General features: G+C 34.5%; 1 pseudogene; it reads left to right on the top strand.

Moving 5' to 3' along the window:
- Positions 1-666: 666 nt before the first annotated feature.
- LOC118888203 lies at positions 667-1,353 on the top strand (annotated as a pseudogene).
- Positions 1,354-16,519: the final 15,166 nt, after the last annotated feature.

Genomic DNA, 16,519 nt, shown 5'->3' with positions numbered 1-16,519 from the left:
AACTTTGATGAAAGAAATTAAAGAATACACAAATCAATACGAAGACATCTCATGTTCATGCAATGGAAGACACAATATTATTAAAATGTCCATATTACTCAGAGTGATCTACGTAATCAGTGTAGTCCCAATCCAAATTCCAATGGTATTTTTTTTTTTTACAGAAAAAGGAAAAACAATCCTGAAATTCATATGGAACCATAAGAAATTTGAATAGGAAAAAGCAAGCTTGAGCAAGAAGAACATAGCTGGAGGCACCACATTTCTTGATTTCAAAATATATCGCAAAGGTACCATAACTAAATAAGTAAGGTACCTGCATAAAAGGCAACAAAATTAATGAAACAGACCAGACAGCTAGAAATTAACTGTTTTGTGCCAGTCTCAGCCTATCAATAACCAATGTTGTTGTAACCAATGGCCCTCGTAGTTCTTCTTATGATTGCAAGATGTCCTCAGCAGAATATCCATAAGGAAACTTTGAAAGAGATAAAATGTATTACTTACACGTCCTGGAAATTACATGACACACCTGGGGCTATACAGAGTTGTCAGGGGTAGGGAGTGAGAGATGGCTGACCTTGGGTTTTGCTTTTACAGGGTTTTGCAGGTTCACATTTTATTAGTGGATTTAAACCATAAGAGCAGGGCTCTGCCAGAGGCAAGATGGCTGTGCAGCCGCAGGACCCTGAGGGTGGTGTGTTGCTGGCAGGGCCTGCGATGGAGGCACAGCCCCTGGGCGGCTTCACATGTCCCTTGTGCCTAGAAGCCCGAAACTGGTGCAGGTGCCCTGAGGATACATGCTTTGCTCTTCCTGCCTGCAGGAATGTCTGAGGCCAAAAAAGTGTAGAGTGTGTCCCAGCACTCTGGCACTTGGCATTGGAGCCGTGGAGCTAGAACAGTAGATTGAAGGCACAGAGACTTCTTGCCATCACTGCCCTAAAATTTTCTTCCTATCCAAGATCTGGGAGAACGTGGATACCTGTTCCAAATACCATAATTACATCATACAAGGTGTCAAGGCCACCACCAAAGATGCGTTACTTCAGCCAAGGAATGTCCCAAACCGTAATACTTTTCCTTGTCCTTACTGTTCTGAGAATTTTAATCAAGAAGGACTTGTAGAACACTGCAAGTTATCCTATAGCACGGACACCAAAACTGTGGTTTGTCCAATATGGGCCTCCATGCCCTGGGGAGACCCCAACTACCGCAGCCCCAACTTCATTGAGCACATCCAGCACCAGCACCAGTTTTCTAACAACATTTAACAACACTTGACACTTCGTGGATTAAGACGTTGAAGAGGACATGATGAACCAGGTGCTGCAGCACTCCATCATCCACAAGTGAGTGGTCTCTGCTCTCAGCTCTTGTTCCAGAGCTTCCCTTACATGTTAAGTGTGAAACATGTGACTCATCCACCCTAAAATGTACAACAAATCTGAAAGTGAGCCATGGTATTAGGACAGGGTTACTTCTGACAGGGAAACAGGTCCCTGGTCGGAGCCCTCCTTTCCTTTGGGCTCTTCCCCTACTGTTCACCCTATTTGTCACATGTCTCATCTTTTATTGCTCCTCAGCCACTTCCTGGAGCTTCTGCCTCCTCTTTGGAAGGGAACCCAGCTTCTCTGCCTGTCCTTGTTTCATGTTTGCTCCTCCTGTCCAGGGTTGATCTCTCAGGTCCTCCGAGCCAGCCAGGACCTTTTCTGGGTCATGAATAACACAAAAGAGACAAGGGTCTCGTCTCTTTGTCTCTGAGGTGTGAGCACTCTGGCCAAAATGCATCTGATCAGTGATGGAGCTCCTTCTCTACTGTGCAAGTTCCTGTTAGTTGGTCCTTGGCAGCAGCTGCCAGAAGCTAAAGATACATCATAGGAGACATTTCACAAGTCCTGTTGGGGTGAATATTCTGGGTTTAACATGTTCTGATGCTGGAAGTTTTGATTAGTGATATTTTCCTACCATTCCTGCACACCCTAAGGATTAACTGGTTCAATCTTAAATGCCTGCATGATGCCTTTTTAGGATGAGGTGTAACCACATATTTTTAGTGAAAATAAGTATTTCTAGGAGAGTCAGCTAAGTGAGGTGGGAGGGCCATAGCTTTTTGGTTCTGATTTTCAAACTAATGAAATATTTTCAAAAGACTCAGTCATATTTCCCTCTCTATTTGAGGGCCTGCTTCTGTTCTTGTCCTTGAAGCACAAAAAGGAGTCCTCAAATGAATATGAAGAAATTTGGGGGCTCCAGTGGACACTAGTTCTTTCATCTTTTATTTGGTAACTTAGATTAAACTGAGTGTTGCTTTTCTATCACAAATGATTTCCTTATAAAACTGGGTTTCAACAGGTAAGTCAGTGTGTGAACACCTGCCTTCTAAAGCAGAGAGCTTATGAGAAATCTGGTATCACTGCCTGTTGTCTCTGACAAGACACACTGTTCAAAAGGCACAACACAACTCTTGTGAGCAGTTGGTGATGGAAACTGTCTACTGGAAATTTGCTTTGGTGACAGCCCAAGATGTTTGAAGTTCAATGTGTTTCATGGATGTTGATAAATACAAGCCTAAGGGCTGTCTAATCTCTAGGAGTAGAGCCTCTGATTGGTCAAATTGCATTTGGATTTAGGTTTGCTTTTCCTTGTCAGAACTCTCATCTGAATACAGACATTTTTTCTGGTCTGTGGCTGAGGTTGCAAATGACCTGGCACTTTGGGCCTGTGCACTGCTACTGTGGTCCTCTCCCTACCTGCCACTGAGAGCTGCAGATGTCCAGGAACCAGAAAGACAGGGACATTTGTTGGCAAAGTAATTTCTTCTAATGTGCTGTTGCTTGGGAGGGCCCAAACGTTATGGTCAGCTTCTTCACTGTAATTTCTGGAAGAAGTTCACTCAGACCTCCCTGAATTGAGATCATCTCAGTCTAAGTTTAGAGGGAAATGTGACAAAACCTTCATTTGAGGGAACTGATGATGGTGGTCTCACTGGCAGTACTAAGAAACTGATTTCCTGGTAGTAAGTGCACTTCATGTATTTCTAATAAAATGAGTTTCCAGAAAGGGACATTTGCTATGTTCTGGCTTTTAAAAGGTGAAATATAAATACATTTCATAATTTATCAGAAAAAATTTTAAATAAAATTTCATAATTTATCAAAGAAATTTTAAAAAATAAGACATAAGAGCAGGAATTTAAAGCATGACAAAAGGAAAAAAAAATAAAAACAAGTGGCACCAATGGGCATTTATCTAAATCAACCATGATCTCTAAAACAAAGGAACCTCAGGTGTGTATGGAGTTGGGGGGATAGGCCCGGCTCCTTATCTAGTCATGGGATTGACCATGTGTTCATTCAAGATAGTCATCTTTGAAGCAGAAGCCTCAACAATAATAGCCTCAGTCAGATAACAAATAATCTGATTTTAAAATGGTCAAAGGAGTAAAAAAAAAAAAATTTCTCCAAGAAGACATACAAATGGATGGCAGGTATGTAAAAAGATGTTCAACATCACTAATCATCAGAAAAATGCAAATCAAAACTGCAATGAGATATGATGACAAATTAAAATTATAATGGAGTGATCACACTTCAGGTACACAAAATGAACTTGGGTAACCATTGAGGATCTGATCTCAGACACATTTCTGTACCACTGAGAATTTGAACTTTCCTTGAACTGTACCAGGCCTAAGGATACCACCAGCCATATTCAGAACAACACCAGCCAGCTGCAACATTATGGCCTCAATGTCTTCCCTTTTAACTATGTAACCGTTTCAGACCCCAACCAATCCTTGCTTCACAAGCACCCTCACTTCTTGCCAGCTCCAGTTATAATTCTTGATAAACAACTCATGTAACTAACTGTGGCCTTGTGGCTTTTTGCCTTTATAAGCCTTCCTTATTTTGTAGTCTGGTGGAATACAATTCAAGGGCTTCAGTCCTAACAAACTTGAAATAAACATCTTTTTATTTCAATCAAGTCTCCATTTCTAAAATTTTTGTTAACCTCACACCTTTGAGGATGGCTAGTATTTTTTTTAAAAGATAAGTATTGGCGAGTATGTGGAGAAATTGGAACCCTTATATACTGTTGGTGTGAATGCAAAGTGATGCAACTGCTAAAGAAAACTGTATGGAAGTTTCTCAAAAAAAAAAAAAAAAACAACTAAAAATAGAACTACCATATGATCCAGTAATCCCACTTCTAGGTAAATATCCAAAGGAAATAAAATTAGTGTCTCCAGGAAGTATCTGCACTCCCATGTTCATTTCAGCACTATTCATAATCACCAAGGTATGGAAACAATCCAAATGTCAATTGATGGATGAATGGATAAAGAAAACGTGGTATATAAATACTATTTCATATTATTTGGCTTTTAAAAAGAAGGGAATTTTGCCACATGAGGCAACAAGGATGAACTTAGAGGACATGCTAAGTGAAATAAGCCAGACACTAAAGGACAAATACTGCAAAATTACATTATATGAAGTATATAAATAGTCAAACTCATAGAAATACAGAGTAGAATGGTAGTTTCCAGGGCCTCTGGGAGGGGAAGATGGGGAGTTGCTGTTTAACGGGTATGAAGTTTCAGTTATGCAATATGAAAATGCTCTAGAGAGCTGTTGTACAACATTGTCCCTATAGTTAACAATACATTATTGTGCACTTAAAATTTTAAGATGGTAGGTCTCATGTTAAGTATTCTTACCACAGTAAAATAAAGAAAAAAGGAAAAACAATAACATAGTTTAAATGTATTAAATTATTTAAAAGCAAAATAGTAATCAGGACAAGTCCAGTTATTTCATTCCATTATAGTCTCCAATGAAACATGAATTTAAAAAATAAGACGAAGCCAAAGCTAAGGACAGTTTGTTCATTCTAGCTAAGACAGCTTGTAGATGAACTGTACTAATACAATGATTTCAGAATGAAACTGACAGAATTTCATGTTCTGCCCACAATTAGTCTGTGTTTCACATATATAGGCCATATTAATAATAGACCTTTTAAACTATAGACATAGTAATGCTCTTTCCACCTTCAATGAATAATATTACTATTTCAACATAGGAAATAAAACATATAAACACCTACAAGACAGCAATTTTTCCACAAAAAGTGAAACTCTATCCCTTTGAAGCATCATAAAACATTCCAACTGAGTGTGATTTTCCACGTGAGAAGATAAATTTCCTAGTCATTGCAAGTATAAATTAGGAAATGTTGCTAGCCACCATTTTATTTGATTGTTGGGGTCAGATTGTATCTTTTGGTTTCCTAATAGTCAGACTGAAAATACCGCAAACATAGTGTTGCCTTTTTAAACAGCTTTTGGTAAGTGTTAGCCTATCTGTTAACAGTATGTTGCCGATGTGAGGAAACCCAGTCTCAACTTTAAGGTACCTAAAGAGGGTGCAAATTATACACTCCTGATGATAAGAGGAAGGGTCTTATTTTAAATTCCAAAGAATATCTAAGTGTTTAACATTGAATAGTTATTCAATAAATGTTTACTTATGATTAACAGTCTGGGATGTCTAGCTGGATATCAGCTAATAGTGTTAACTATGCAAAATGATTGACAAGTTGTGTATATTTTGATACACATATATCATTAATGAAAGGTGAGTCAGGAAACAATTACAAACAATTTAAATCCAAGAAATTGGAATTTTTGTCAGGATATCACTTTTGCTGCTATTGTTTTACATTTGAGGGGAAAAAAAACATGACTTTTAACCATTCTTTCAATTCTGCCCACATTTTGGCATTGACCAACGAGTAAATTATATACAAGTGATAAAAAGTATTTTTACTTAATTTCAAGTGAACAGATTTGCTGGATTTGCAACTATAAGACACAGTAAACTAAAACTACACTTTAAAAATCCATTTAAACATCCTTGCAGTGAATTAGAGGCTTATTCCATATTCTCATTCTATGATGATTATTAAAACTCAGGGAAGTGAGTTAATAGGAATATATATATATATATATATATTACATTATACATTAAACATTTTGGGTTTCTTCTTTGTTTCAGTAAGCAGATATCACTTTCAAAAACTCCCCTCTAAACTTAAGCATAAATTTTCTAATAGTCTTATAGAAGTTATAATTACAGTCAAATAAATATATAGGCATAATTATGTGCATTTTTTTCTCCATGGAAGGGAAAATAAAAAGAGAAATTTGCTCTGCAATAATAAAAAGAACTTTATGTAACACATTCTAAACTTTAAAATCCAATATTACACATACTTTTAATGTTCTATTCACTTTTTGTCAGCTACTTTTTGCTCTTCTTAATGAATATTGTAACTCCAAATTTTTAAATGTCTTTAACATAATCTCCTTTTGGATGAATACAATATTTGTTAAGAATAATTCTCGTTGAGTGTGCAGAGAAAAGGGAACCCTCCTACACTGTTTGTGGGAATGTAAATTGGTAGAGTCACTATGGAAAACAGTACGCAAGTTCCTTAAAAAACTAAAAAAGAGCTACCATATGATCCAGCAGTCCCACTCCTGGGCATATATCCAGAGAAAAACATGGTTTGAAAGGATACATGCACCCCAATGTTCATTGCAGTGCTGTTTACAATAGCCAAGACATGGAAGTAACCTAAATGTCCATCAACAGAGAATGGATAAAGAAGATGTGGTACATATATACAATGGAATATTACTCAATCATTAAAAAGAATGAAATAATGCCATTTACAGCAACATGGATGGACCTGGAGATTATCATACTAGGTGAATTAAGTCAGACAAAGACAAATATATAATATCACTTATAAGTAGAATCTAAAAACGTGATACAAACAAATTTATTTACAAAACAGAAAGAGACTCACTGAATTAGAGAAGGAACTTATGGTTACCAGGAGGGAAAGGTCGGGGGGAGGGATAGATTGGGAGTTTGGGATTGACATGTACACAGTGCTATATTTAAAAATAGATAACCAACAAGGACCTACTGTATAGCACAGGGAACTCTGCTCAATACTCTGTAATAACCTAATTGGGAAAAGAATTTGAAAAAGAATAGATACATGTATATGTGTAACTGAATCACTTTGCTCTACACCTGAAACTAATACAACATAGTTAATCAACTATACTCCAATATAAAATGAAGTTTAAAAAAAAAAATAATTCTCCTTGATTTCCAACTGCATACACCTCTTTTCAGAAGTATATTTAGTTCCTTTTACTAAGTCCTTAATTTTGTAATTTTTAATTGTGGTAATAACACAAAAAATTTACCATCATAAATATTTTAAGCTGTATAGCCCAGAACTGTTAAATATATTCATATTGTTATGCAATGAATCTCCAGACCGTTTTTAAAAATTTTTTATTGAAATATAGTTGATTTACAATGTTGTGTTAGTTTCAGATGTACAGCAAAGTGATTCAGTTATATATATATATATATATATATATATATATAATTTTTTGGAATTCTCTTCCCTTATAGGTTATTACAAGATATTGAGTATAGTTTCCTGTGCTATATAATAGGCCCTTGTTGGTTGTCAATTTTATATATATAGAAATATGTATAATTTAATCCCAAACTCCTAATTTATCCCTCTCCCCACCATTCCCCTTTGGTAACCATAAGTTTGTTTTCTATGCCTATAAGTCTATTTGTTTTATAAATAAGTTCAGTTGTATCCTTTTTTTAGATTCCACATATAAGTGATACTATGTGATATTTGTCTTTCTCTGTCTGGCTTACTTCACTTAGTTTGATAATCACCATGTCCATCCATGTTGCTGCATGGCACTTTTTCCTTCTTTTTTAAGGCTGAGTAATATTCCATTATACATATATACCACATCTTCTTTATCCATTCATCGCTTCCATGTCTTGCTTATTGTAAATAGCATTGCTATGAAATCATAGTACATTTATTTTTTCATATGTTTTTCTCCAGATATATGCCCAGGAGTGGGATTGGGAGATCATACGGTAGCTCTATTATCAGTTTTTTAAGGAACCTGCATACTGTTCTCCATAGTGGTTGTATCAATCTACATTCCCACCAACATTGAAGGATGGTTCCTTTTTCTCCACACCTTCACCATCATTTACTGTTTGTAGATTTTTTGATGTTGGCCATTCTGACTGGTGTAATGTGATACTTCATTTTAGTTTTGATTAGCATTTCTCTAATAATTAGCAAAGTTGAACACCTTTTCATGTGCCTCTTGACCATCTCTATGTCTTCTTTAGAGAAATACATTTTTATATCTTCTGCCCATTTTTTATTAGATTTTTTTGATGAACTGTTTGTATATTTTGGAGATTAATCCCTTGTCAGTTGCTTCATTTGCAAATATTTTCTCCCATTCTTTAGGTTGTCATTTGTTTTGTTTATGGTTTCCTTTGCTGTGCAAAAGGTTTTAAGTTTAATTAGGTCCCATTTGTTTATTTTCATTACTCTAGGAAGTGGATCCAAAAATATATTGCTGCAATTTATGACAGAGAGTGTTCTGCCTATGTTTTCCTCTATGAGTTTCATAGTGTCTGGACTTACATTTAGGTCTTTGATCCATTTTGAGTTTATTTTTTGTGTATCATATTAGAGAATGATCAAATTTTACTCTTTTACATATAGCTGTCCAGTTTTCCCAGCACCACTGTTTGAAGAGACTGTCTTTTCTCCGTTGTATATTCTTGCCTCCTTTGTCATAGATTAGGTGACCATATCTGTGTGTGAGTTTATTTCTGTGCTTTCCATCCTGTTCCATTGATCTATATTTCTGTTTCTGCAGCAGTACCATACTGTCTTGATGACTGTAGCTTTGTAGTATAGTCTGAAGTCAGGGAGCCTGATTCCACCAGCTCCATTTTTCTTTCTCAAGATTGCTTTGACTATTCAGGGTCTTTTGTGTTTCCATACAAATTTAAATTTTTTATTCTAGTACTGTGAAAAATTCCATTCATAATTTGATAGGGATTGCATTGAATCTGTAGATTGTCTTGAGTAGTACAGTTATTTTGATAATATTGATTCTTCCAGTCCAAGAACATTGATTTTTCCATCTTTCCATCTGTTTGTGTCATCTTCAATTTCTTTCATCAGCATGTTATAGTTTTCAGGATATAGCTCTTTTGTTTCCTTAGGTAGGTTTATTCCTATATATTTTATTCTTTTGGATGAAATTTTTCAGCTTGCAGAATGGAAACTCAATATCCATTAAACAACTCCCCATCTCCCCTTTCTCCCAGCTCCTGACAACCACCATTCTACATTTGTTCTATGATTTTGACTACATTAAACACTTAATATAATTGGAAACATACATACAGTAGTTGTCTTTTGTGACTGATTTATTTCATTTAGCATGATGCCCTCAAGGTTCATCCATGTTATAGCATGTGACATGATATCAATCTTTGTAAGACTAAATAATATTCCATTGTATGTATACACCACATTTCGTTTTATCCACTTAGTTGTGGATGAACATTTGTGTTCCACCTATTAGCACTATTGTGAATAATGTTGCTATGAATATGGGTGTGCAAATATCTCTTTGAGTCTTTGCTTTCAGTTCTTTTGATATATACCTGGGAGTGGGACTACAGGATCATATAAAAATCCTATTTTTAATTTTTTGATGAACCACCATACTGTATTCCAGAGAGACTGCAACGTTTGTATTCCCACCAACAGTGCACAAGGGTTAAGAATTATTCACATCCATACCAATACATGTTAGTTTTCTTTTTTTATTATAGTGGCCATTTTAATAGGTGTGAGGTAGACTGTTTGTGGTTTTAATTTGCATTTTTCTAATGATTAGTGATGCTGAGTGTCTTTTCATATGCCTTGGCCATTTATTTATCATCTTTGGAGAAATCTCTATTCAAGTTGTTTGCCCATTTTTTTTAACCAAGTTATTGGTTTGTTGTTGTTGTTGAGATGTAGGTGTTCTGTACATATTCTGGATATTAGCCCTTTATCAGATAAATGACTTGTAAGTAATTTCTCCCATTCCATTGGTTACATTGTCACTGTGATATGTCTTTTGATGCATTTTATTGGAGTCAGGTTGAGGTTCGATATAGTCTCATTTGTTTATTTTTCCTTTTGTTGCCTGTGCTTTTAGTGTCTTATCCAAAAAATCATTTTCAAAGCTAATGTCATGAAGCTTTCCCCCAATGTTTTCTTCCAGGAATTTTATAGTTTTAGAACTTATATAAATTTTGAGTTAATTTTGTATATCATGTGAACTTCATTCTTTGCCATAGATATTCATTTGTCTCAACACCATTTGCAGAAGAGACTGTCCTTTTCCTATTGAGTGGTCTTGGCACTTTTTCAAAAATCATTTGATCATACACAAGGGGGTTAATTTATGGATTCTGTATTCTATTTCATTGGTCTATTATGTTGGTATTTATCCCAATACTACATTGTTTTGATTACTGTAGTTTTGTAATATGTTTTGAAGTCAGGAAGTATGAAATATTACCTTCTTTGGTATATGGTTCAAAGTACAAACTTTTACCTTCTTTTTCAAGATTGCTTGGTGATTCAGGGTCCTTAAGATTCTATGTAAATTCTTGGACAGATTTTTCTATTTCTGCATTGAATCTATAAATTACTTTGGATAGTGTTGACATCTTAACAATATTAAGTTTTCCAATACATGAAAAAAGGATGTATTTTAATTTATTTGTGTCTCTTTAATTTCCTTCTGCAATATTTTGTTTTTTTTGTCTGTTTTTAATTTTCAGTATACAAGTCTTTCACCTCCTTGACTAAGTTTATTCCTACAGTTTTACTTTTTGGTGCTATTGTAAATGGAATTGTTTTGTTTTTTGAATTGTTAATTTTTAGTGTATAGAAATGCAACTGACTTTTTAAAATGAGTTTGATGTATTTATTTAAGGGGAAAAAAATCCATGGATTGGGGGAATACAGTGCCTCACAAACCATGGGACACTCTTCCCAAGGGATTTTGGGCAAGGGTGTGTTTTATAGGGTGTTAGAAGGGCAACACAGAAACAGGTCATAATTAGCTAGGAGATAGGGAATTTCCTTATAAGACTAGCAGTTTTGTTTTCTCTAGGGTAAGGTAACCTAGCCAAATCTAAGCTAGAGGATTGTGATTGGCATATGTTAGGGTTCTTTGACAGGTGTTTCCCGAAATTGCAAGTTGGCTTAGGTTTAGATTTGTGGTGTGGGCCAGGCCACTGGGGCAGTCTCCATTTTGCAGGTCTTTATATAAAAATTAACTTTATTAATTCCCTCCTTTTTGAGTAATACTCTCAGTTTTACTGGTCAAAATTTAAGGTATTAGCACCACTTTGTGCTGCTGTTTCTCGTTTGATGTTCGAGTCAGGTAGGATCTTCAACTGAAATTCATAGGTTAGGATATTGAGGTCTCGGTTCCTTAGTTGACTGTTTTCTTCATCTTGTTTTTGACATTCTAGGCAAAGAGAGATCATTTTCCTGGTCACCAGTGACTCCACAGATGCCTTGAAAGCTTTTGATAGAACAAGAACACCAGGGAACTATCAGCATGACTATAAGCAGAAAAATACCCAACATGTAGAAGATGGTCTGAAGCTAAAGTCCCCCTGATCCAAACCAACTTTGACCAAATAGGTCAAAGAAAGATTCTGTTGATGGAGTCACTTAAGCCAAGTGGCTTATTTGTGTATTTTGTGTAATTGTATTTACTTCTCCAGAAATGTTTATCCAGTGAGCTTATTCCAGAGAAACTGAGACATTGGTAATCAGGGAGAAGTTTGTGATGGGTAGAAGGAACTACAGATCACCATCATCATAGCAAATCCAACAGTTCATTGGAGGTTGGAATACTCTTCTTTGTAATGGCCTGAGATATATAAACAATCACATTTTTCTGTCTAGGCCAGGGAAAGGTAATAGTGGACAAAAGAATTAAAACGACCTTCATGGTATAAGTATTAGGAAAATCATGGTGAGAAAGGGAAGGGGGAATGGAAAAAACATTCTTGATCTGTCTACCTCACAGTTTACCTCAATTTCAGCTACTTCTCTTCCTAGTCAATTTGATATTGAGGACTTCAGCATTTGCACAGGACCAGATTTCATGTGGAGCATTCTTCAGTTGTAAAATATGCACCTTGTAATTAGGCAGTGGTGTCAGTAGTCAAGAGTATTGGTAGAGTCCTTTCCATTAATCTCACTTTTGCAAAAGCATTAGGTATAATAATAACTGTTTATAAGTAGCAAAAGACTCTAAAATGCCCATGGTTAAAGATATAATGAGAGTTCATTTTATTTTAAAAAATGTAGTTACTTCTTTGGCATATAATAATTTAGGATAATAATTGGGCAATGAGACTATTAACAAATATCTAAAAACTTTAAACAATTTCTGAAATACTTATATCAGTAAAATATATTTATACATATATGACCTAAGAAGGTTTATTATCACTTTTTATTTGACAATGCTTCCCACATAATTTAAAATACCAAATAATCCTAATTAGCTTAATTTATTTTTTACAAAGTGAGAGACATATCTTTTGAGATTTCTAGGGGCCCTCTAGGAAATCTCAAAGTTAGTTTGAGATTAAAAAATAAATAAAGTAAAAAACAAAACAGAAAACAAACTCCATTTGGAACTTGATTCTAAGAAAATGTCAGAAGGCTTGAACATTTGATTAAATTGTATCACATAAAATTATAAAATAATATTTGTTTATTCAACCAAAGTAACAATAGAAGATAATAAAGGCAAATGCAAAAGGTTACAGAGTCATGAACAAAATGTAGTTTTTTTAATATTGAGAAGACTGGGTTTTCTTCAGTAATTAAAGACCTGATGAAGACAACATGAAGCACAGTAAGTTATTTTGGTAAGACATAAAATTTATCCTGTCTAGGTGGATTGCTTAAAAGGTAAAGAAAAAGCTTGGTTTACAATTTCTTATCAAGAGCTGATCAATTGTCTAATAAAACTTTCTTTTTAACAGAGAGAAAAACCAAATTCTAATTTTGCACCTGTGTACTTTGAACATTAAAACCCATGAACAATAACAACGAAACTAAAATACATTTCAATGTTAGCCACCTTGACCACACATAAAACTTCTTTCTCAAGATTCTTCACAGAACTTCTACATTTTTATATCCATTCAGACATTGTCTGTTTTTTCCTCTTTTTTTGTTTTAATTGTGGAATAATCAATCATTTTACTTTCCTTACCTACTTTTAATACAGAGTTGTTTTCTTTCACCCTTATTATGTCTAAGTAATTTTAACTACAAATATTGTTTAGAATTCTTAATCATTAGAATCTTTGATTCCTAGTGAAAATAAGCAAGTAGGGACTCTCTGCACTAGCATCCTATGGATTTGCAAAATTATTAATACATTTCATAATTTCTGAAGGTATATTAGTCCTCATAGTAAATTTTTGAATGTGGCAAAAAGGAATTTATTGATAAACCTAAATATATTTAATTCTTTTGTAATAGGAAGCCTAATATAGGTAAAATTGTGTTCAATAATTAACATTTCAGTATTTTATTGCATTTGAAAGTAATCTAGATAGTCAATGAATATCTATCAATTAACTTATCTCAGTATAAGTTTCAGGTTTCAAGTTACCAAAAAGATTTTGGAAACTATTTTTAAATAGACACACCATAAAGTATAATTATTGTTGAAAAGTCCGTTTATAAACTTTTTACTTATATTTTATTTACTCATTCTTAACAATTATGTTTAGATGATGCATGAAAATTTCATGATTCATTAAACAGCTAATCCTCACTTTACTTTTCTCACTGAAAAATTTTGTAACAGCTTAAACTAGCTTTTTATCATTATTATACTATAGATCATGTAAACTTGAAAAATGTTTTTGTTAATTTCTATATTTCTGGAAATATATTTGATTTATACAAACACTTTACATTTTATGCCAATTAAATAGAGCCCTTTACACATTGATTTTGGCAATATCATTTGGAGGTAATTAAAAAATTACACTTTGATAATATACATATATAGATATATGTAAATAAAGGTAAACAGAGATCTTGTAACTTTTATTTTAAAATTTCAGTCATAAGACAAGTATGATAATGCAAAGCTCACTAGTTGATAAAAGAACAAGTAGATCAAAATTGTGTTTCTGGAAGATGGAATAAGTTAAGCTTACCCACTAAGATGGCTTGAACTTTTTACTAATATTTGTGCTAAAGATTTTTGTGATTCCACTTGCCTCGTTTCCACATAATCTCGCCCATTTTTTTCCTTCTTATAAGCATTACCTCTCTGAAATTTGCATTTCTAAAAGATGGCCTATGGAGAATAGTATGGAAGTTCCTTTAAAAACTAAAAATAAAGCTACCATATGATCCCATAATCCCACTACTGGGCATATATCTGGAGAAAACCATAATTTGAAAAGATACATGCATCCCAATGTTCATAGGAGCATTATTTACAATAGCCAAGACATGGAAATGACCTAAGTGTCCATCAACAGGGGAATGGATAAAGAAGATGTGGTGTGGTGTGTATATATATATATATACACACAATGAAATATTGCTCAGTCACAAAAAAATGAAATAATGCCATTTGCAGCAACATGGATGGACCTAGAGATTATCATACTATGTGAAGTAAGCCAGACAGAGAAAGACAAATATCATATGATATTGCTTATATATGGAATCTAAAATAATGATACAAATGAACTTATTTACAAAACAGAATAGACTCACAGATATAGAAAACAAACTTATGGTTACCAAAGGGGAAATGAGGGATAAATTAGGAGTTTGGGATTAAAATATACACATTACTGTATAAAAAATTGTTAACCTACAGGGACATACTGTATAGCACAGGGAATTATACTCAATATCTTATAATAACCTATAATGGAAAAGAATGTAAAAAGATAATTTATATACATATATGTACAAGTGAATCACTTTGCTGTACATCTGAAACTAACACAACATTGTAAATCAACTATATTTCAATAAAAAATTAAAAAAGTATCAAAAAAAGAGATGGCCTAGGTAAGAGTTCCTAGAGAAAACCTGGTAGAACATTTAAATCTCAAAAGCAGAGGAAGTTAATTCAAGTTCCTCTAAGGACTTTTGTTTCCTAAATCTAGAATTTTACAATACCTACAAGTTTTTTGAGACAAATACAGGAGGTTTCAGAATTGGTAAAATGGGTAGGTGAGCTCTTTCTGTTCTTGCAAAGACTCAGTTTGTAAGGCAAGAATAGTTTTTGATTCCTCAAAGATTGAGTTGCAATCTGAATGATATTAAATGGCCGGCCTACCAATCCAACTACATTTTCTTCAATTTGCTTCTTTATATTAAGGACAAGATCTTCAACTAAGATGAAAAACAAAAGATTTCTATCGATATGTTATAGATTTAGAGCTGTTTGTCTTTAGAATGTTTTTCTTTCCCTGTGGGTACATTTAGGTCAGAGGAGAAGGCCTTTTAAAAAAGTTTCTATCAAGCTCTGAATATCAGTTTCCAATCTGCCCAACTTCTGACCATAGAGCTACTTAAAAAAAATCTTTCAAATATTTTCAGGTTTCAGCTGGGACAAATAGTAATTATTCCTGGATGTATTGAACTACCCCCATGGACCCCAGGGGCATACCCAAAGAGGGTGTAAATGATACTACCCTCCCAAGATCCAGAGCCACTCCTAAAGGTAGGCCAAAAAAGAAAGATTCAGACAATTCCACTGCAAGCTAGTGACAGTCAGTAAGACCCCTGCCACAAGTGGAGTACAACCTACATTTCTGTCCAGCCACACTAGTCACAAATAGGATGCAACCCACATTTCTGTCTGACCCTGTTTTGGAGCCCCCAACCTGATGGTAGCCAACCCAAGTTCTCAGGACACAAAGTGAGACAAACAAGAAGCAATAGCTGTCCCTAGAGAGAAATGACTGGCCATCAATGGGTATGGATTTGGAAAGGAAGGGACAAAGTGAAAATTTACCTTCTTCTCTGAACTGGGTACTACAGAAAGAGATCTCAAACAACAGACTCATAAGAATTCTCAACCTTTGCTGGCTTCTGTCAGTTTTCCCAGGATCCCATCTGCAGGCTGCAGAGCAAATGGGGTTTAAATTGGAGAGTGTAGCTCCAATATCTACCAGAATGTGGAAAGGGTTTTTTTAAATTAATTTTAATTTTTGTTTCCCCTTAGCTGTTTAAGGGAATAACTGGTAGCAATTTCCTGGAGAATCTCTAGAAATTCTGCCAACCCTGAGAGGAACCCATATAGGGACCATCCTTCAAGGGAAAAATATGGGGGCAACTATAAGGCCATTAGCTTAGTGGACTTTTATTTATGATTATATAGTCTCTTCAGAGGGATAAGACAATTCAGATAGAAGATTGGTAGACTGTGAGTACTGAAGTAAAGGAAGATATAGGGAAGTAGTAGGGGTCATGTAAGTCTTATAATCTTTCATTTTAGGTA

This window comes from Balaenoptera musculus, chromosome X, assembly GCF_009873245.2.
Source record: "Balaenoptera musculus isolate JJ_BM4_2016_0621 chromosome X, mBalMus1.pri.v3, whole genome shotgun sequence".
NCBI classification, from domain to species: domain Eukaryota; kingdom Metazoa; phylum Chordata; class Mammalia; order Artiodactyla; family Balaenopteridae; genus Balaenoptera; species Balaenoptera musculus.
The sequence above is the reverse complement of the archived record's forward strand: the minus strand, read 5'-3'. Positions and strand labels throughout refer to the sequence as shown.